This window comes from Cnephaeus nilssonii (genome assembly GCF_951640355.1).
Source record: "Cnephaeus nilssonii genome assembly, chromosome: 3".
Taxonomy (NCBI): Eukaryota; Metazoa; Chordata; class Mammalia; order Chiroptera; family Vespertilionidae; genus Cnephaeus; species Cnephaeus nilssonii.
In genome coordinates, this window is record NC_137074.1 from 29,253,481 (window position 1) to 29,275,349 (window position 21,869).

Consider the following 21,869-nt stretch of genomic DNA (forward strand, 5'->3'; position numbering starts at 1 on the left):
GATGGGATGGATGGGGTTCACTCTGATATAAATGGCTCCTCCTATGTACTGCTCAGCTCTTTCCATAGATCATTTGCATCTAGGAGAGATGGAACAAACAGTAGGCCGGAGCCCCAGGTCATCGTATTAATGGTAGAAATGTAACATCAGCTAGAGCATCTCTGAGAACAGGACACTGACTTTTTATAATGCTCAGCCCAAAACTTTGTTGGTTTGAGGCAAAGCCAGCTTTTCTCTGGTTCCTCTTCCTGGGACCTTTACACTTGAAATAGGTGGTTGTATCCCTGGTTTACTTTCCTTATCCCAAGACTCATGTGCAGGAAGGAGACCTGGTACTGTATCATCTGTGTGAAACTATGTTAAATGATTCAGAACTTAAAAAAACACATGGCTTTGGATCCCACCTTCCTTTATTTTTTTAAAACAAGAGGGGAAATACCTATGAGGAAAAATATCTAATACAGACTGAAATCTGCTTTAGTTTTTGTATTCTATCTGCCAAGTCTTGGTAATACAAAAGGAAACTTGAAGAAGTCTTTTCAATAAGACACTGCCATTTCTTTGGATACTTCCCCTGTTAGCTCATTATACCAACTTTCCTTTGAAGTGTGGTAGTCCCTTCTCAATGTAAGTCTGGTGAGAAAATTGGGAAATAACACTTTAATCCTGAAGGACTGATTTCATTAAAGATCTTATTATGTATTGGTGATCTTGCCTTGCCGTCTTAAGTATGGCTCAGAGATGACATTGATGAAATTGTTCCTGTCATTAGACGTCTGGTCTAACACAGTTTCCACTCCTATAGGAATAGGAGTGCTGAGTCATGTCAAGAGACTCCAGATTAGGAATTTAAATTCTTGATTTCTACCAGTTCAGAAAGCCATGCTGTCTCTCTTGGCCTCAGCCCCAAATGGAGCTCAGCAGTTCTTTCCCATAGCTATTTCTTTAACCTGGGGTTCAACCCAAAATTAGTCCTATATTTTGTCATTTGTGCTCCCAAATAAAACACATAATTCTTCAAAAATAATTAATATTTTATTAGTATTTACTAGTACTATGTGCTAGGCATGATCTCATTTAATCCTACAGTCCTTTTAGGGAAGTAATATTTTATATATGAAGAAACTGAGTTCTTGAGTAAACAAGCATCTTCCTCAAAGTCTGAAAGTTTAGAAATGGTGGGAATCTAGGTCTTTTTGCTTTAGATAGCACTTTTTTTTTAATCCTCACCCAAGGATATTTTTTTTTATTGATTATTTTAGAGAGCAGAAGGAAGGAAGGGAAGGGGAGAGAAATATCTATATGAGAGCGACACATTGGTTGCCTCCTGCATGCACCCTGACCAGCCGGGGTTCTAATTCCACCCCACGTACCTGTTGTGTCCTTGACTGACTGGGAATTTAACCTGTGACCCTTTCCTGTGCAGGCCAACACTCTAACCACAGAGCACCACTGGCCATAGCAGAGAGTACATTTTTAAACAGACCACTAATATTGATATTAAAACTATTGGGATTGTGTTTATTATTCCTTTGTCAATTATATTATTTATTAGAGAGGGACATGGTAAGTTTAAAAATTTAAATGACATGTTTTTCAGTCTACATTGAAAAATATTTTTTGAGGGTGTCTCTCTGATAGTCCAATAAATCTTTTCAGATTTGAATGCTGTTTCACATATCAGAGATCCAGATTCTCACATACAAGTTATCGACCTCATGCATGTTGTTATTTGTTTAATGTATTCAGTTTGCATTCTATTTTATTCTTCTGTTTTTGCTCAGTTTTGTTGCTTTAGTTCTGCCCCTCTTGATATTTTCTGTATTTTGCTCTTAATGACCGAGGACTTGATCTGTTCCTTGTAGCTCATTCAGTTGCCAAAGTTAATAATCTGTGTCACTTCATGTTGTTAGTAAGTGATTTAAAATTACTACTTATTTGTTATTAATGGGGCAATATCGAATGGAAAGAAAATTTAAAGAAACTGCCAGTGTACCTTTTAGAGAAATTTTTTGAACCTTAATTAACCTGGAACAATTGTAGACATTACTATTAATAACAAGTGTAACCATTCACTGTGATGTGGTCCCACCATGTTCCAGGTGGTTCATGTGGAATATTCTATCCAAGTTGCTGTTACCCTCGGGCTTCTCTTTTTCCAAGTTATGTTCTTATTTGTGGCACAGCAGCAACTTCACTGCAAAAGAAGAATCAGATAAATAGGGAGTGCTTTAACCAAAGATAAAAAGGAGAAAGAGGGGGGAAAAATGATTTTGTGTGTGAGCTGACCAGAAACAACTACACTTTCTGACCCTCCCCGAATTCCCAAATGAACCTGAACTCTTGGAGTTACACAGACAAGGTTTGAGCTGATTCAGTTCTGCTAATGTCTAGGCATTTTTAAAGCTGCCTTAGACTAATCTTGTCATCATTTTGCAGGAGGAATTTTCCAGAATAGATTCAAATTTTGGGGTGGGGGAGGGGATGGATTCTGTGTGTACTAAGCATCCTCATAAGATATGTGCTTCATCTTTTCTTAAGGCATATTTGTTAGAGCATGTTTATAAGTTGAAATATGAACAGGTGCTATGAAAGGTGGGAATCCTCAGTAAGAGGTGTATATGAGAAACGTGGTCAAACAAATTTAAACAGTTGGCCTTTCTGACAGGATATCACAGGACTTGAGTATACTACCATGTAAAAGGAATCTCTAAGAGACAAGTTAGTGAGAATGTACTTTCCTAATATTTTTCCACCAAAACCTCTTTCAGAAAGCAACAGTGGAGATGAGCATTTCTAGGGTCAATGGGAAAGAATTCTACTGTAGAAATAAACATCTGGGTAGTCCCAACCTACTTGGGTACAAAATGGCATATTCCCTCTGCTAGCATCAATCCTTAATAAATATTTCCACATATTTCTGATGCAGTATATTTGTTACAAGCATTTTAGAAAACAATTTGACAGTGTGTATAAGAGCCATTATAGTGTTCATAACTTTTAACCCAGTCATTCCACTTTAGAAAATATATCCTAAAGAAAGAATCTAAAATATAGAATATGACATATGATATTTGGCATTTTTAAACAAAATATTAAGGCACTGTTATAAATGACCAAAGATAAGAAAATAATACTATATTTAATGTGAATTATAATACAGTTATTAAAATGATTATAAAGACTGCAACAATATGAAAACCCTTAGGAGATAGCAATAAAAGCAAGATATGAAATTATATATACGGAATGATTTTATAAATGACAAATGAAGCAAAGGAAAATTTACTCAAAGAAAGTAGAAAAAATGCTAATAGTTATTATTTTTGAAGCTGGTAGGTTTATGCCTGATTTTATTTTATTGTCTAATTTTTGAAACAATATGGGTACAGATCATATGTCATGGAATTGTACACTTGAAGCCCATAAGATCTTATTGACCGATATCAGCCCAGTAAGTTTAGTTAATTAACAATAAAATAAAATAACAATGTTGACATTTTGTATTTATGATAGTACTTTAAAAGAATTTTGCTAAATAAAAAGTAAGTTGAATGCAAAACTTCTTTTTGCATTCAACTTTGACTTCTGAAGGAGTGAGATTGGCTAATTTCACTGATAAGGCCTTTTTACCCAATGCAGGCAGCCTACCCCTGAGTGAGGGGATTCCTTCAGCGGGTAAAGGATGCTCCTGCTCAAGCCTTCACTAATTCAATGGGGAGGTTTTAGCATAAAAATTCAAATAGTTGTGCAGTCTATATGCATGGCCCTCAGTGTTCTGCTTTTTGTGCTCTTCAGAAGTGATCAGGTAATAGAATGCAAAAGGAGGAGAAGCTGATGCCAACATTTCTGTTTCATTTCATTATATGAGCTATTTTTTCTTTATTGATTAAGATATTACATATGTGTCCTTATCCCCCCATTGCACCTCCACCCCTCCCCACTCATGCCCTCACCCCCCTGTTGTCTGTGTCCATTGCTTAAGCTTATAAGCATGCATACAGGTCCTTTGGTTGATCTTTCCCCCTTACCCACACCCTCCCTAACCTTCCCTCTGAGGTTTGACCGTCTGATCGATGCTTCTCTGTCTCTGGATCTGTTTTTGTTCATCAGTTTATGTTGTTCATTGTATTCCACAAATGAGTGAGATCATGTGATATTTATCTTTCTCTGACTGGCTTATTTCACTTAGCATAATGCTCTCCAGTTCCGTCCATGCTGTTGTAATTGGTAAGAATTCCTCCTTTTTTACCATAGTGTAGTATTCCATTGTGTAGATATACTACAGATTTTTAATCCACTCATCTGCTGATGGGCACTTAGGCTGTTTCCAAATCTTAGCTATGGTAAATTGTGCTGCTATGAACTTAGGGGTGCAGATATCCTTTCTGATTGGTGTTTCTAGTTTCTTGGGATATATTCCTAGAAGTGGGATCACTGGGTCAAATGGGAGTTCTATTTTTAGTTTTTTGAGATACAAAAATAAACTCACAATGGATAAATAACTTTAAAATAAGACAGAAAACCATAAAAATATTAGAGGAATCCACAGGCAGCAAAATCTCAGACATATACCAAAGCAATATCTTCACCAATCCAGCTCATAGGGAAATGGAAACTAAAGAGCAAATAAATGGGACTACATCAAAATAAAAAGCTTCTGCACAGCAAAAGAAACCATCAACAAAACAACAAGAAAGCCCACTGCATGGGAGAACATATTTGCCAATGTTATCACCAATAAGGGTTTAATCTCCAACATTTACAGGGAACTCATACAACTTAACAAAAGGAAGATAAACAACTCAATCAAAAAATGGGCAACAGACCTAAATAGACACTTTTCAAAAGAGGACATAAGGAAGGCCAAGACCCATATGAAAACAAGCTCAAAGTCACTAATTATCTGAGAGATGCAAATCAAAATTTCAGTGCGGTACCATCTCACACCTGTCAGAATGGCTCTCATCAACAAATCAACAAATGACAAGTGCTGGTGAGGATGTGGAGAAAAAGGAACCCTCCTGCACTGCTGGTGGGAATGCAGACTGCTGCAGCCACTGTGGAGACAGTATGGAGTTTCCTCAAAAGAGCTTTTTTTTAAACCCCTAAATGAGCTCTTCAGTGTCTAAAGGTATTTCACTCAGAATTTTTGATAGCATTGTTCTTGAAGTGAAAGGGGGTAAAATCAATGATAAAGCTCCTCTAGGTGGAACACACTTGATTTCAATTTGCACTAAATTATTAGTTGTTCAGTCCATTGTGGAGCTCTCTGCAACTTGCTTAAATTCCTCACACTTTTAACTGCTGCATACGTGTCTCTGTCTGAGTTTTCTGATATATTTTGACAATTTTTCCCCCCATAGTATATGATTTGTCATTTAAAGATGTACCAGAAAAATTTTCAAAATATGTCCGCATTCAATTTAATATCAGAAAATTGTCTTTATTAGTTTGAGTTCTGAAACAATAAAATAACAGGATAGAATAATTTTTTTTTTGTAATCCAAGACTCCCTTGGCTTGTGGTTCTGGGAATATTTGTTTATATAGATCCTTTTCACTCTTCAAAGAAAAATTGAAGTATAAATTACTAAATGTACTTTGGGTATACATTTTTCAATATGCTCATATTAAACTCTCCTCAGAAAATTTTCAGTGACTTTGACTATATTTTGTAATTCTGAAATCTCCTTGGGGAATATTTATGGATAAAACAAACAAATGGTTTATACCTCTAGAGGGATCAGGTATGTGATACTGAGGTATGGTATAGAATATGTTCAACTGCAAATAGCTAAGAGAAGCTTAAACAATTAGTAGTTTATCTCCCATTACAAGGCATGCAGGACTGGTAAAGTAGCTCAAGAATGGCTCCAAGTACCCAGGCTCCTTTAACTTTATCACTTCAACATCTGTAGAATATTCACTTTCATTTCACCCTTTTCATCCGTGGTATCAAGATGGCTTTTGTACCTCCAGGTATCTCATGTATATTCTAATCCAAAATATGGCTCAAGAAGTAGGATAGATTATCGCCTGTGTTAGGAAAGGTCCCCATGTATCTTGTGCAGATTTCTGTTTACATTCCTTTGGCTGTGACTATTTCACATGGCCAGCAGTGTAGGAATGCTCTCAGGCCTTTTCATATGGAAAAAAAACACACACACACAAGACAAGGGGTTAGGAGTAGGTATTGAGTGATCTTGTTTCTAGTAACTGCTACATATCTCTTTAGCGTACAACTTAGATCCATGAAATCATCACAAACATTTTTTTCCCAAGCCAAATTAGATGTTTCAAAGGTCAAACACTATAAGTCATGAACTTTGCTCTTATCTGTCAACTGTGTTGCCTGGTTCTTACCAGATTTGTTGCCGGAAGGGGAGGCAATTAGAACAAATGAATTAATGCAAGCTCTGATAGGAAACACTCAGAGTTGGTAAACCAACACTGAAGGATAAAGAAATATTAGAAGAAAAATCCTATATGAGTATTCAAGTCATGGAGTAGCCTGAGTTGATTTAAAATAGACATAAGTTGTTCCTTTTTGTTATAGGAGTACAATAAATAATGAGTGTGACAACGGCCTTTGAGTTCTCAATAAAAGAGAAATTGTTGAGGTGTGTTTTTTTCTCATAAGGAGGAGATGGAAGAAAGATTTATCTTTTATGTGTTTTTAGTTGAAAATATAGCATTATGTAAAGAAGAAAACTCTGATAGACTATCTAAATATGTTATGAACTAGAACAGTACCCAGGACTTTTAGGTTTTGCGAGTATTCACTTTTTTTAGTGAGAACTTAGCATATAGAAGACATTAGGGAAAAAAATCCACCTGCGAGTGCCATCATTTCATTTAGAAGATCATTTTAGTACCTAAAAAAGGAACAACACAATCTTAGAATTTAAAAAATTAGATACATTGAGAAAGAGTTAAAATTTATGAAAAACACACTCCTCCTCCTCCTCCTCCTCCTCCTCCTCCTGCTCCTCCTCCTCCTCCTCCTTCTTCTTCTTCCTCTTTCATTTTGGTGTAAATGAGCATAAAACTTGATTATGGATCAGCACCAGTCAAAGGTTGAATGTTTAGGGACCCATTGTGAAGGATTTTGAATATCTGGGATTTGCTTGTGTTTTTCATCTTCTACAAGAATATTTGCAGCTCATATTTGTTTGGTGATTTAGTGGCTGCTGTGTGTTACTAGCCCACTGTCAGTCATATGCATGAAGTATGTTGTATGTAGCATATGATTTTCCTTTCATTTCTGAAATAATTGTCTAGCTTTTGGGATAAGGCAAACATTATACATACCATCATTACACTGTCTTATGCCAATGGCAAACTTACTATCCATGGTCATTTTTACTGTTGATACATAAATGGTATCACATTCTGTTTCACCACGATGTTCAAGAAGTCACATTCAATCTATTGGAACTGACACATAAAGATCCCTTTGTTCGTCTTGAGGTATTTTGCCCACAACACATTTATTAAAATGTGCTTGTTACCTGAAAGGGGAGACTTATTGATACATTAGTTCAGATTAACCAGCTGTTATGTGGCAAAAAGAATAATACCAAGGGAATAAAAGTAGAAATCAATTATATTTTATTTATTTTTATTTTATTTTTTTATATTTTTATTGATTTCAGAGAGGAAGGGAGAGGGAGAGAGGGATAGAAACATCAATGATGAGAGAGAATCATTGATTGCCCACCTCCCACACACCCCACACTGGGGATAGAGCCCACAACCCAGGTATGTGCCCCTGGCCGGAATCGAACCTGGAACCCCTCAGACCACAGGCCAATGCTCTATCCACTGAGCCAAACCAGCTAGGGGGAAATCAATTATATTTTAAAGACATTGGGAGGGAAGGGCTGGGGATGGAAGAGAGACTTCTAAGGAGCAACTTGAAGGCAACCTGGGAGAGGAGGTGAGGGCACTATCAAATGTGTAGGTTTGAGCTCCTCCAGTTCCCCTGCTCAAACACTCCCAGTGGCTTTGCATGTGCCTGTCAAATTCAATCTGGATTTCCACCAAGTACTCTGCACAAACGATAAACTCTGGCAAACCTGTCATTGATTCAGAACATTGATCTAGTTGCATCTCTGGGCTTTGATGTGGCTGTTCTTAAGTGTAATTGCATATCAGTAACACTAACACAAGAATAGTGTGGATATTTAGAAATGTTAACTGTCTTTCAAACATTTCATCTTCCAAAAGCTCTTTCCACAAATCCTTGTATCCCTGTACCTCCCAAGTAAGGTATGGGATTCATTTACTGAAGTAGAAGAAATAAGTTGTAAAACAAAATTTCCTAGGCTGCTTCTATAAGGCACATTCTCAGAATAAGAACAAACCACAGTGTTAAGTAGCAAACCTTGCAAATGTCTAAACAGCAGGACAGAATCTAACATATATGTTTATTGAATTATAATTTTTTTAAAAATAAGTAAAAATAAAAAGTAATAAAAGGACATTAGGGACATGAATCACCCACAAATTCTATCATACTAATATAAATGCTTTGACATTTTGGCACATTTTCTCATTACTTTCTAGATTCTCATTTCCTATTCATTGCTAAAATAGATTTGTATTTCACCCATTAACAAACATTTATTGCATTAATTTACATGACAGGTAAACACTGTGCAAGCCAATTATGGGAACAATAATTATTTTTACTTAATGTGATTTAATATTATATACTTGCATTTATGTGGCTTCATAGTTTTTGAAACTTCATTCAACATAATTGTATGCAAATTTATACAATATTTTTAGCTATTTATATAGTTATTAGTTTTTCGGTAAATAAAAGTATATGTACTTCTTATATTATAATTTTATTCATGTTGACATATTTCTTTCCAAAAGTATAGATAACCATATGTACTTTAACCAGAAATATCAAAAAAGCAAATGCACCTTAATTGCACTTTATCTTATATCTTAAATTGTCATATTTTATAGGTTAAAATATGCTATATCATTATATTATTATTTGTTTTGTTTAGTTTTTAGTGAGGGTATTATTTTTAAAATGTTCATTAAAAGTTGGGAATTGCCAATTTTTGTGAATTGCCTCTATAATATTTCTGTATTAATCTATTTAGTGACTTTCTTGTTAGTAAATGTGTTCTCTTTAGTGAGGATGTGATGTGCTATTCTGTTGTATGTATTTTCAAACATTGCATTTTGTTCTTTCACTTGATCTATGTTTTTTATAGTGTGCATAAATTTTTTAACATTTTGTAAAGACTAATTTATTGATAATTTCTTTGTGATTTTTCTAACTTTTGATTATAAAACTCTTTCCCTCTCAGGGGTTTGATGAGGATCCAACTCCAGTTTTTCAAAAAATATTTTACTTTAATCCTATTTTATAAAATATTTTACGAATCTGTTTTGGTAAATTTTGTCAGGTGAAGCTCTAATTGGATTTTCCCCAAGATTGCTTATCATTTATTTAAACACACATTATTGAATAATTTTGCTTTCTCTTGTGATGTGTGATGCTCTATGTCCAATTCACATTTTACAGAGAATACAGTTACTTTGGTCTAAAGAAATATTTTAAGTTTAAATTTTAAAATCAAAACACTTTTCTAAAAATGCAAAATTTGTGATATTTATTTCTAATGCATGCATGGTATACATGGCAGACACTTTGAAATTCTCTGAGGAGAGAACACTGAAATCATTATTATAGTATAAGATGCAGAGGATCCTGGCAACATTTTCCTTGCAAACTGAACGTTTAGATCAGCATACAAATGACAGGTTAGCCTCAGTTGTGTCTGATTGTTTTCAGCAACATTAAGAATGTTGAATATGCACAAATATTTAGCTATAAATTGTCAATAGGAGTATTATTCATAATAGTAAAAAAAATAGAAATAAACTAAACTCCATTAATAGGAAGCTCTTTATATAAATCATGGCACTTCCTTACAATTATTAAAATATTATAGAACAAACATAACCTGGAAATATATATGGGACATTATTAAATTAATAAAATGAAATAGGTTATAAAAGAATGTGCAGTGTGATTCCATAGTGCTAAAACAACATGCATATAATATATACTCATATATTCTTTGCTCTATAAAGCAGAGGTAAAAATATTTGAAAGATATCAAATATGACATTTACTAGTATGAAGATTACCTTGTCACCATTTAGATATATTCCAAGTTTATATACACATACTAGGAGTAAGCAGCTATCTGCACTGGTTCTTTCCTTGATTCTCTCTGATTTTTTACTATAAATAGATAATTGGTATTGGGTGAAATTATTTTGAGGAGGTTTTACTTAACAGTATAGACATGGTAGATTTCACTTTCATAGGATGCTGGGTTTTTGTTCAGAAAGGAAAGTGAAAGTCTTGCACCAAGAGTTACTGTCTTTGTCTTTCTTTGGCTATGCCATTAGCGAAGTTCAGTGATAAAATTTCGAAAAGCACTCAGTATCCTGTCAAATAAACCACCAAACATCAGGCCACTAATTTCTAAACTCTGCAGAAGAAAAAGAAAAGGCTTATCTCAAGAAATAAAACCTCAGGGCAAATTGCTATCTTGAAGTATCCTTGCAAAATTCTTTCTGTGCCACTTTTGCCTCATTCTCACATACTTCTTGGCCACTGTTGGTGGGCTTATGCGAGCAATTGGCGGTGACAAGATCAAGCCACTCGGTATAATTTATTTGGCCTCCTTTGAAAATTTCATCCTCATAAAAACTGTGCACTGACTATGGTTTTGCTAGTTGGCTCATTAATTGGTTGGCTGACCATTAGGGACATTGATAATATCCTGTTATGCCAGATAAAATTTTGTGTCCTGCTCTTAGAGAAAATACTTCAAAAGAGCAGATTAACAGTAAACAAAAGACTAAAAGGGATCTGTGGTTCTCTATAAATACTATATTTTTCTATGTAAAGAACCCTCATGAACTTGAGGAAGAGAATGCATATGCATTTTATTTGGGCCATGTAGGAAATCTTTATGCTAAGAAGGCTACTTTTACCTACCAGCTATACAAGGCCTGACTAAAAAGTAACAAGGAAATCCCACAAGCCACATGGGAAAATCAGTTTCATGACTTTATAGTCACATCTCATATTTCCTTTATTTCATCCTGTGCCAATCTCAGAAAGGGCCACTGAAATTGTAAACAATAATTGAAGCTTTGAATTCAGTACCAATTAGTGACGTTAATATTACCTTGGTTAACATTATAGATACCAGTGATGGTGGGGGAAGAGCCTACTTTCTGTGAAGTGTATGGAAGACTGGTATGAAAGGAAGGGCAGTTGTGGGGAAGATGGAATGAGAAAACCAATAAAATTCATGTTGCTTTTAAGTGTTGGATGCAAAGGTAATACTAAAAGGTATTTAGTTACCTGTATAGCACAGGAAATCCACAAATTAAGAGCAGATGCCAGAGCTGCCAGGGTCCTTGAGGTCCCCTGCTGCTAGGCTTTAATAATTTCTACCTGCCAGGTCTTGGGATCAGGGGCAGGGCAGCCTAGTGGCTGGGGGTTCACTGGTGGATCTCAGGTCAGAGACTACTTTCTAGCCAGTATGGAAATACAACAGTATTTTAACAACCTCTGTGCATATCAGCAACTAAAGTTCTTTCATGGTATTTATTTGGGGAATTTGTGTCCAGGATTTCAGATTCTGAAGTATTACTCAGAGCTTAGAATTCAAACATTTTCAACTTTCGGAGATTTCTTCCAGGCATTTTCTGTCATCCCTTCCCTATGAGTCCCAAGATCCTGTCCTCTTGGCTGACCTTGATGGGCCATGCCTCCAAGCTCAAACCCTAAGAGGGGTAATTACCATTGGCCTGATGAATCCATCAGCAGGATCATTTGCTGTGTGGCTTCTGATGGAAACATCTGTCAAGGTACTGGCAATGCCTAGAACTGGAGGAGATCTCCTCCCCTGAAGCCGCCCCCTGAGGCTGATACCCTGTGTCCACAGCCACCTGTCCCTGCTTCTCTTTAACTCACCCATCAGCTCTGATAGCCACTTGAGCCCCAACATCTAGGTCCGACTTGGAGGAAACATAACTCATCACAGGCACCTTTCTAACTAATCAATGGAAAGTGTCAAAAACACATTTGTTTAATTGACATAAACCCACTTGCTCTGTGAAGACCCCTTGGTCATTATTTAAAGTCATTACTGATTTAACTTTGCATTTCTATTTTACCACTAGAGGCCTGATGCACAAAATTCATGCAAGGGGCTCGGCTCCCCGCTGCCTTGGCGCTGCCTCTGCCTCAGTCCCCATGGCACCTAGCCTCAGTTTATTCCGAAAGGTCATCTGGTTAATTTGCATATTACACTTTTATTATTATAGGTGGCTCCCTCTATCCAGTGTTTGGATCGCCATCTCAATTCTCTCCATTTTGGGAGCAGAGAAAGGTTGTTTCTGAGCACCATTTGTTTTCCACAGATCTACATCTGATTTAACCTTAGGTAAATTGCTCTAGAATACAAGCTTTCTCTTTGGGAGCTTTAAGCCACCCACCCTAAATTCATTATCATGACTTTTCTTTTTTTCAATAAAGAATTCTTTATTTATTTTTATTTTTTAAAATATATTTTATTGATTTTTTAGAGAGGAAAGGAGAGGGTCAGAGAGCTAGAAACATCGACCAGCTGCCTCCTGCACACCCCCTACCGGGGATGTGCCTACAACCAATGTACATGCCCTTGACCAGAATCGAACCTGGGAACCCTCAGTCCACAGACCGATGCTCCATCCACTGAGCCAAACCGGTTTCGGCAAGAATTCTTTATTTTTAATTAAATTGAAAGAATCTTTTCTTTTTCAATCTTTTTGTCAGAATGATAATCTTTTTTTCCCTTTATATAAAGTCTCTAACTTTGTCAGGTGGAAATAGGATAATTGATGTCTAGGTGAGATAATTTATTAACTGATGATTTCACAAAAAGAAAAAGAGAGGCCATGCAAATACAGAAGTGGAGATGATGATAAATTCTACTGAAATCAGTGTAGGGGAATGCAAATTATCCTGAGAAAAAGCACAGCAAAATGTTTTTTTGATTGATCAATGGGGTCTCCTTTTAATTCAGATTATCGTCCTCCTACAACTTACCTTTCTAAGGTTTAAAACTTTAGAAATAAGCAAAGAATAGAAATCATTTCCAAAACTTTTCATAAATGTGACATTGATTCATTAATATAGAGCCCATTAGACCTGGGGTTTCATCTCTTCATCTATCATTTCAATTACCTCCTGATTTCCTCAGGGCATTTAATAAATGGGAGACTTTACATGTGGTGCACTAATGACCTTGGTAAATTTTGAAAATGCACCCCCTTTTATATGATTATACTCTTTTCAAAGCTACCTGCTAGTTATTTGTGCAGACTGAAGGCTAGAATGACATACATGTACCAACATTACTTGGAGAGATATATACACACATACATGGGAGATATCTATCCATCTATACCTATCTATTTATTTACCTTATTTGTAGGTTTCTTTGGGGTGAGACGTAGTGGGCTGGAAGAGGAACACACCAGGCCCTGTATCCTGCCATTACTGGAGCAGCCTCCGATGAAGCATGGTGGCTGCAGCCTTAGCTATTACCTCATTGTCTGGAGGCCCATTTGGTCAGGATATTTGAACTAGAAGGAATTCTGGGAGAAATAAAGGTCTACCAGGAAGGAGCTTTTGGGTATCTCCAGTCTCCTTGAGGGCTTAGAAAGGTATTATTATCTATTATTAGCTATTAGCTATTATTATCTATTGTTTACAAAATTTAAATTATAAGCAGCTATAATATAAGTGAGCATTTTAGATGATAAGTAATTAATTCAAATTTCTGAGAACTAAAATTATTAACATGTGTCTTTGAATATAAAATTTAACTAATTTAAACAATTAATTAGCTAATCCAGCACCTTTATTTGTTTGTGGAAATTGAAAACTTTGAGGAAAGACTGGGGTGATACTATTTATGACTAGAAAGAAGTTCCATTTTTACTTTGTGAAAATCCTGAGGGCGACAGTTGGATTTGACTTAAGGAAAACTCCTTGATGTTCAGCTCTGATTCCTGTTCAGGGTTTGCAGCCTGGTCTGTTTTGACAGATGGCTCCTTTATATGCAGGGCCTCTGTGTGAGTGTGTGCAGACCTGGAGGAAACTTGAAAAGGTCAAAAATTCATTGCTTTACAGCCCTTGATGGTTAATTTTTAGAGGGCATGGATATATTTTATTTATCTATGTCGCATCAGGCACCTAACAGTGCTTAGCACATAGGAGGCAATTAGTAATTTTTGTCGAATGAATGAGTGAAGGAATGGATGAGTGAATGAATGAACACTTTGTTTTACTTAGAGATTACAAGAGCTATTTACAAACTTCCTAGCAAATATTCAACACATGGAAAGGCAAAGGAGACACTGTCAGTGAGCTGCAGACGTTGTTAAAGGCCAGAGAGAAAACTGGAAATATTGACATTTATATGAAAAAAGTTACGCCTGTGCAGGTGACTCATATCTACTTCTCTGAGCCCTCTTTTTTTAAGCAGTGCTCACCCAAGTACCAACGAAGCGAATATGATGAGAATTGGGTTCTTCTTTTGTTAGGTCTAGACTGGAGCAAGCATTTCCTACCAGAAGTATCAGCTGAAAACTTGCTCTGAGAGACCAGCCAGCAGAAGAGAAAAGCTAAGGTCCAGATACCTGAAAGAAACAAACAACAGGGATCAAAAGGCCAAAAAAGAGTAGCCAGGTAAAGAACACAGAACCAAGATGTTTAAGCCTGTTAGACACAGGGATCACAGTAAAGTAGGTTATTAGCAAAAAGGGGGAAGGGAGGGAGGGAACACTGAGCAGTTGCCTCCAGTTCCAGCCTATGATTGCATCTCAATTCAATAAGTTCACTGATGAGGTATGTGGGAAGATCAAGCAGAGCTGACAAATTTATTCAAACCTGTTCCTCAGCTGATGTGCAGTCTTCCTGCTTCTGATTGCATGCTGGACTTTCTCTCCTGAGCATTTTCCTGGCACTGAATATTTAACATATCAAAAATGAAAAATAGCTTCTCCTGTTTTTATTGTCGATAAAAATAGGGCAAGAATTGGAAATGCGCAAAATAGATTACAAGGTATCTGTCCTTTCAGTGGAGTGCTGGGCATTGTCCAGGGGTCTCTGGGGATTATCTAATTCTATAGAAGTGTGGACCTTTAATTGTCTTTCTGTGGACCAGGTTATTTTATAACTCAGAAGGCGTCATAGAAGTTGAGTTGTAGAAAACTGATAGTGATTCTTCGCCAGGGCGATACAACAGTGTTTTGTCTGGGAGATACATATTTGATCACTGTTTTACTGGACAGATGACCCAACTAATTATATTATCCTTTATAATATTAACCTCTTTGGCATTGTCAAAAAAACAAAAACAAAATTCAACCTAGTAAATTGGAAGATCTAATTGGCTTTATTAAGCAAACCATGATTGGGACATTTTCAGGGGCATTTTTTTATTGGGGAAACAAAAAGGGGTGGGTTTTTATCATGCAGATTTCCTCTTTTTTTCTATGGGGAAGAGAGAAGGCCCATGTGACAGATAACCTTACTGGTGCTTGACCAGATAATTTCAGACTGGTTCCTTAAGGTTATGTTTCTGGGAGAAATTGAAATTGCAATTAGATCAGGTATTAAATCTAGGTTTGGTATCATGGGCTTTTGCACCAATGACGCCATTTTTTGTTTGTTTGTTTTTTTGTTTGTTTTCAGATTAACATTTTTAAAAAATTCTTTATAGTTTAAAATATTATATATGTCTCCTTTTCCCCCCATTGACCCTTCCCTGGCCGTTCCCACCCCCCAGCACATTCCTTCACCACCACCCCTACTGTCTGTGTCCATGGGTTATGCTTATATGCATGCATACATGTCCTTTGATTGATCTCTTAAACACCCCCCCACCCCACCCCACCGCCTTCCCTCTGAGGTTGGATGGTCTGTTCAGTGCATCTATGTCTCTGGATTTATTTTTGTTCATCAGTTTATGTTGTTCATTATATTCCAAAAATGAGTGAGATCATGTGATACTTATCTTTCTCTGACTGGCTTTTTGGACCTGTGGTTTTCTCTGTAACACTTTTTAACAGCATTTATTAGCAAATTCATTTCAGCATTACTGATTGCCCATGTATGATGTGTGTGTGTGTGTGTGTGTGTGTGTGTGTTACTGTTCATATTAATTCTATATTTAGAGTCATGTTTTTAACTTTCTAAAAGTTATACTAACATCCTTATTAATATCTTCATCATGCTAATCACTTGGTACCATTGAGCTTTCTCAATTCCTGAATCTGTTATATAATCCATTGCTAAGTTAGATACTTTTACTTCCATTAAAATTCCCACTATTTTTTAAAATATACTTTTATTGATTTCAGAGAGGGAGAGAGGGAGGGAGGGAGGGAGGGAGGGAGGGAGGGAGGGAGAGAGAGAGAGAGAGAGAAACATTAATAATGAGAGAGAATCATTGATCAGTGGTCTGCAAATGCCCTACTGGGGGTCCAACCCAAAACCCGGGCATGGGCTTTGTTGAATTGAACCATGATTTCCTGGTTCATAGGTTGACATTCAACCACTGAGCCATGCCTGTGAGGCCACATTCCCACTATTAATGAGCCAGTTCAGGCCTTGATTATTTTGCGCTTGGTCCAATCCAATGGCCTAGTACTCTTCAAACTGATTTTCTAATTTTCTCTCCCCCACCTTTACAATCCAAACATAAAAGCCATCCAAACATAAAAGCCAAACCTTTTCAGATAAACTCAGTTCTTTAGGACACTCTCAGCTTACAAACCTTGTTTGACTTCCTATTGACTAATAAATCAAGCCCCTACACTTTACCTCCTTCACAATTCAGATCCAAGGTATCTTCTTAGTCCTATAGTGACTGACCCCTTCTATGAGTTGTTATGGTTACTATAACAGAGTAACAGACTGGATGGTTTAAACAATGGAAATTTAATTCCTCACAGTTCTGAAGGCCAGTAGTTCAAGTTAAGCCAGTGGGAGGGTTGGTTTCCTCCAAGGGCCTCTCTCCTAGGCTTATGGATGATCATGTTCTCCCTGTGCCTTCACACACTACTTTGTTTGTGTGTGTCTTGATCTCCTTTTCTATGGATTAGGACCCACCCATATGACCTCATTTTACCTCTGTAAAGGCCCTATCTCCAATATAGTCATATCCTGATGTATTGGCTATTAAGACTTGAAAATATAAGTTTTGGAAACACAGTTTAGCCAATAATATTTCTATGGGGCAGAGAAAATTATGTTTGTTGAATGTCTATCATGAGTCAAACACTGTGTTTTATATTTTCATAAAAGTTAAAAAAAATGATTGACTTGGTATTTTCCTGAACATATCTCCAACTCAATTTCTACTTGTAACATATCACCTCATCTATGATACCTCTCTCTTTAAAAATCCTGGTCTTCCTATCAGATGTGATATCACTTTACTCTGAAACCTCCATGGCACTTAATTTTCCCCATTTTATGGTGCTTTCATATTCTACTTGATTTTATGATCATTGAGCACTTGTGTTTTCTAATAATAGATTATTGATTCCTTTAAGGCAAAGCTATTATTTACACTTTTAGGATTCCCCTGAGGCATATGACCTATTGTCTAGAATATATACATTTGTTAAGAAGTCAAAAGAAGAAGAAAGTTTATAAAAGGAAGAAGGCAAGACTATGAAGGTTTCTGCTTATTTTTTGGAGGGGGTTGCTATTGAAGAAGGATGAGGCAAGAGAAGGAAGCACAAGAGAGATGTAAAATAAGAACCACAATTATAAAACTTTTAAGTTAGAGGCCAAATATATCCCACTTTTGCATCCTAAAGGTTCTAATACTTTAGCTGATAATTTCTGATATTCTTAGTAAATTATATTCAATTTAAATAGTTTCATGCCTTCAAGCAATGGAGAAAATTATAATTTTTAGATCAAAATTATTTTAAGATTGATCCTGCCCAGCTGGTATGGCTCAGTGGTTGAGTATTCACTTATGAACCAGGAGATCACAGTTCGATTCCCAGTCAGGGCACATGCCTGGGTTGTCGGCTAGGTCCTCATTAGGAGGCATGCAGGAGGCAGCCGATACAATGATTCTCTCTCATCACTGATGTTTCTATCTCTCTCTCCCTATCCCTTTCTCGCCGAAATAAATAAAAATATATTTTTAAAAAAATTAAATTCATTTTAAAAAAAAAGATTGATTCTCATCCCCATTGTATCACATTGGTTTAAAGATCATTTTCAGCTAATCTGTCTTCCATAATCAGCCAGGGTTTGGTTTAAGGGGACACCTTATTGTGCTTTAGCAACTATATTATGCAATTCAACCAATCTGGTCTGGTTTGTGAAGCATGAAAAGATTTGAAGGTCTCAGCTAATGTGCTTTACACATGTCACATTCCTGAAACTAGGCCTAGGACTTGTGAGGGTGTGATCCATAACGCCATCTACTGCCACCAGACTGTGATATTTATTGCTGTGAAAATTTCATGACAAATTTGTTTCTGTGGCACATTTACCATTATATATTGACATGGAGCCATAGATGTAATGGCTTCAGATACAGCAGCCCAGTACTTTATTATTTTCTTCAAGTCTTAGACTTAGGCTGCTATGAAATGTTTAAAAGTTCCTGTTTTCTTGGGTTATCTTAAAAATAATCAGCAAATCATTGTTTTAATAGAGTATATTATTATTCATATCTTTTCTGAAGTAAAGTTTCAACTGATTTCTAAATTTAACAATATGCTGTTATCTGAAAATTTCAGTCACCATCCACTTATCATGTATTTTTCTCAGTATTGAATTGTTCCAGATGCTTTCTTTTAAAAGAAATCAGAATTAAATGCACCAGTCTGTACAGGGACTATGTGGGGTGGGGGTATAAATATAATCTCCCTTTAAGGTGATACCTTCTAAATTGATAACTGTACAGTTGCATTTGTAGCTTCAGTGTGTGAGAGGCTCTGTGCTATGTCTGAGGGACATAAGAAGAAATAAGATATTGTGCTCACTTTTAGGACTTTTACAATCACCCCAGGAATGACATCAGTTCTCAACTGGGGATGATTTTACCACAGCAGGGCATATTGCCAATTGAGATGGGGATCTTCCTCAGGAAATTATATATATACATGTAAAGATTCAGTAGGGCATTGGACTAGAGATATAGATGTGAGAGTCATAACACAATAGTTGTTGAAATTAAAAGACTGATATGATAAGTTTACCCAGCAAGAGTGTGCGATGGGAACACTGGGTGAGGGACACCTGCAAACATTGTTAGAGTCCATGCTACGTGCAAAAAGCTGTGCTAAGTCCTTAACTTAAATTTATCCTCATAACTAGCCTATTACTGTCAGCTCTTTTGTACAATGCTTGAAGGAGAGATCAACAATATCAAATGCAACTTTCAGTACAATCAGGGCAAAAAGTGTCCACAGATTAGGCAATTAGGAGGCCATTGGTGACTGTAGTGAGAGCGGTATCTGCAGAGTGATGGAGCTGGAAGGTAGAGTCTAGTGAGTAGAGAAGTGAAAGGTTGGTGTGGAAGTGGAGATAAACCATTTTTGTGGGAATGGACTAAAGGGGGGCGTATTTCTCAGGATGAAAGAGAAGGAAGAAGATATTGCTTATAGACCTTGATCAGAGAGAGGATGATTCCTTATAGTTACTAAGAGGGCTAAGCAGTCTAACAAGACATGACAGGAAATGCCTGTCTTTAGAGGCAGTGAGTGCCTGGGGCCCAGCTGAAATAGGATACTACTTTCTCCAATCCATCAGTCCTTAGAGCCCTTTTTTGGAATCTCTTCTCTCTTACCCAATTTGGATTTTTATGAACTACTCTTTCAGAAGGACTTTTGAATGTCACATTATCCACACTTATCAGGATACAATTCTCCAAAATCAAATCACATGAATATTATACTACTCTCTGTCTCCCTTCTCTATTCCTGCAATGCCAGAAAGAAAAAAAACACACACTATTGGACTACAGCCTATCCTGAGAGATGAGTTTTCCCCAAATGAATGTTGCATAATTTGCTTATTCTTTGTGGTCATCTTTACCGTCACATGTTAATGTCTATTGGACATTTCTTTTCATTAATACAATGCTAATAGAGAATAATACTTTCCCCCAAATATTGTTCGACCTCAGAATCTTAGTCTGACCCAAAAGGTTGTTTTCTATATTGATTTTAGTCTCTTTTTATCTATGTAGCCATAAATATTGAATATCTGCAGTGTATTAGGTCCTAGTTTGTAGGAAACATACAACATGGGTCTGCCACTTGAAGAACTCAGTCTGTAGGAAAAACAGGTAGGTAAATAATCACTTAAAATAGAAAAGAATAAGTGCTTTAATAGATGTAATATATAAAGTGATTATGCAAGCCAATGCAGTAAGGAGCTACACCTCCCTCTCCCATAAAAGAAGTCTTGCACTCAAATACCGAATTACTTTTAATTTTTCAAATGGGCTGTCAAGAATGGAAACACCCCCTCTCTTTGCTTGATAGATTCCCCCCCCCCTTTCTTTCTCTCTTTGGTTCTTACCCTGCCAGTTCTCTGCATGGGCTCCTTTTTTATTCTGAAATCCCAGTTAAGGGACTTTCTTACTGATTATAATGACATAGTTCTGTTTTTACAGCTGTAATCTTAAACTTTCTTAATAATGCCATGTTTTAAACATTATTCTGCAATGCTAGAAGGTTTGAAGGTGCTCAAAAAGTAAACAGTCGGTTCATATAAAAGGAAGAGGACAGTGTAATTTAAAACTTTCAACAATTTGTATCAGATCATTGGCACTTCATTGAAAAACCTCAAGCTCTTGAGACAACAAAATTTTCCCCCAAGGGGAACTAATTCACTAGACATGCGTATACATTAGAACCAGATGAAGGTGATGCAGTGAAATTGGAAAGACAATTCCTGAGCTTATTAGAAGCTGGAAATCAAACATTTATATTTCTACTGGATTCTTTGGCCTTGGCAAGAATCATTTTCCCAGCAGAGACGATTTAGAGAATTTGCATTTATGTTCATGATCACCTTTGACATCTGAGACTCTGAGGACTTGATATCACATACTATTTTTATTATAAACAGAGCTCCCAAGCTGTTAAGCTCAAATTGCTATTTTGGTGTTAACAAGAATGGTGCCACATGGTGAGCATATGCTGTTTGTGAAAGTAAATGATGCTTTAAGAATGTCTTACTCTCAAAAGGAAATCTTCTAGCAGAGAGCTTGTATTGAAGCTCTGTGTATGTTCTCACGACCATCATAAACAATGTTTAAAAAGTCAAGGTTGTTATTTGAGAATAAATCAGAGAGCTCTTGAACATTTGGATGGATATATTCACCATAAAACATGACAGATATTTTCCCCTATATTTATCATTTTTAAAATCGATAGATTGTTTAGATGGTACCTTAATAGAGCTTCCTCAGCACAGAAAGATTTATTTCTTTCAATGGAGGGTTTACTTAAATCTACTATTTATAAATTTAGCATTATTATGACTGGGTATAGAAAATTTTTGCCTTGGACAAATTAAAAAAACACACAAAACTCCCAAGACTAATTAGGCTATTTAAATGGTGAATAATGTTATCTCCCTATGCATTTGCTTTGTGTTAAACTGATGAAGATTTAATCTCCCCCCCCCCCAGTTTCTTTTGTCTACAAAACTAAAGTCCCACTTTTATGAAATATTTTCCTTTGTTTTGTTTTAGAAAGAGATTTGACACCTGA

General features: G+C 36.3%; 1 protein-coding gene across 1 annotated transcript in view; it reads left to right on the forward strand.

Annotated features, from left to right (window-relative positions):
- LOC307097279 (EGF-like and EMI domain-containing protein 1) overlaps positions 1 to 21,869 on the forward strand; it is a gene marked incomplete at both ends in the record, with an annotated part of 417,408 nt that overhangs the window by 241,301 nt on the left and 154,238 nt on the right. The gene's annotated exons all lie outside the window — the stretch shown is intronic.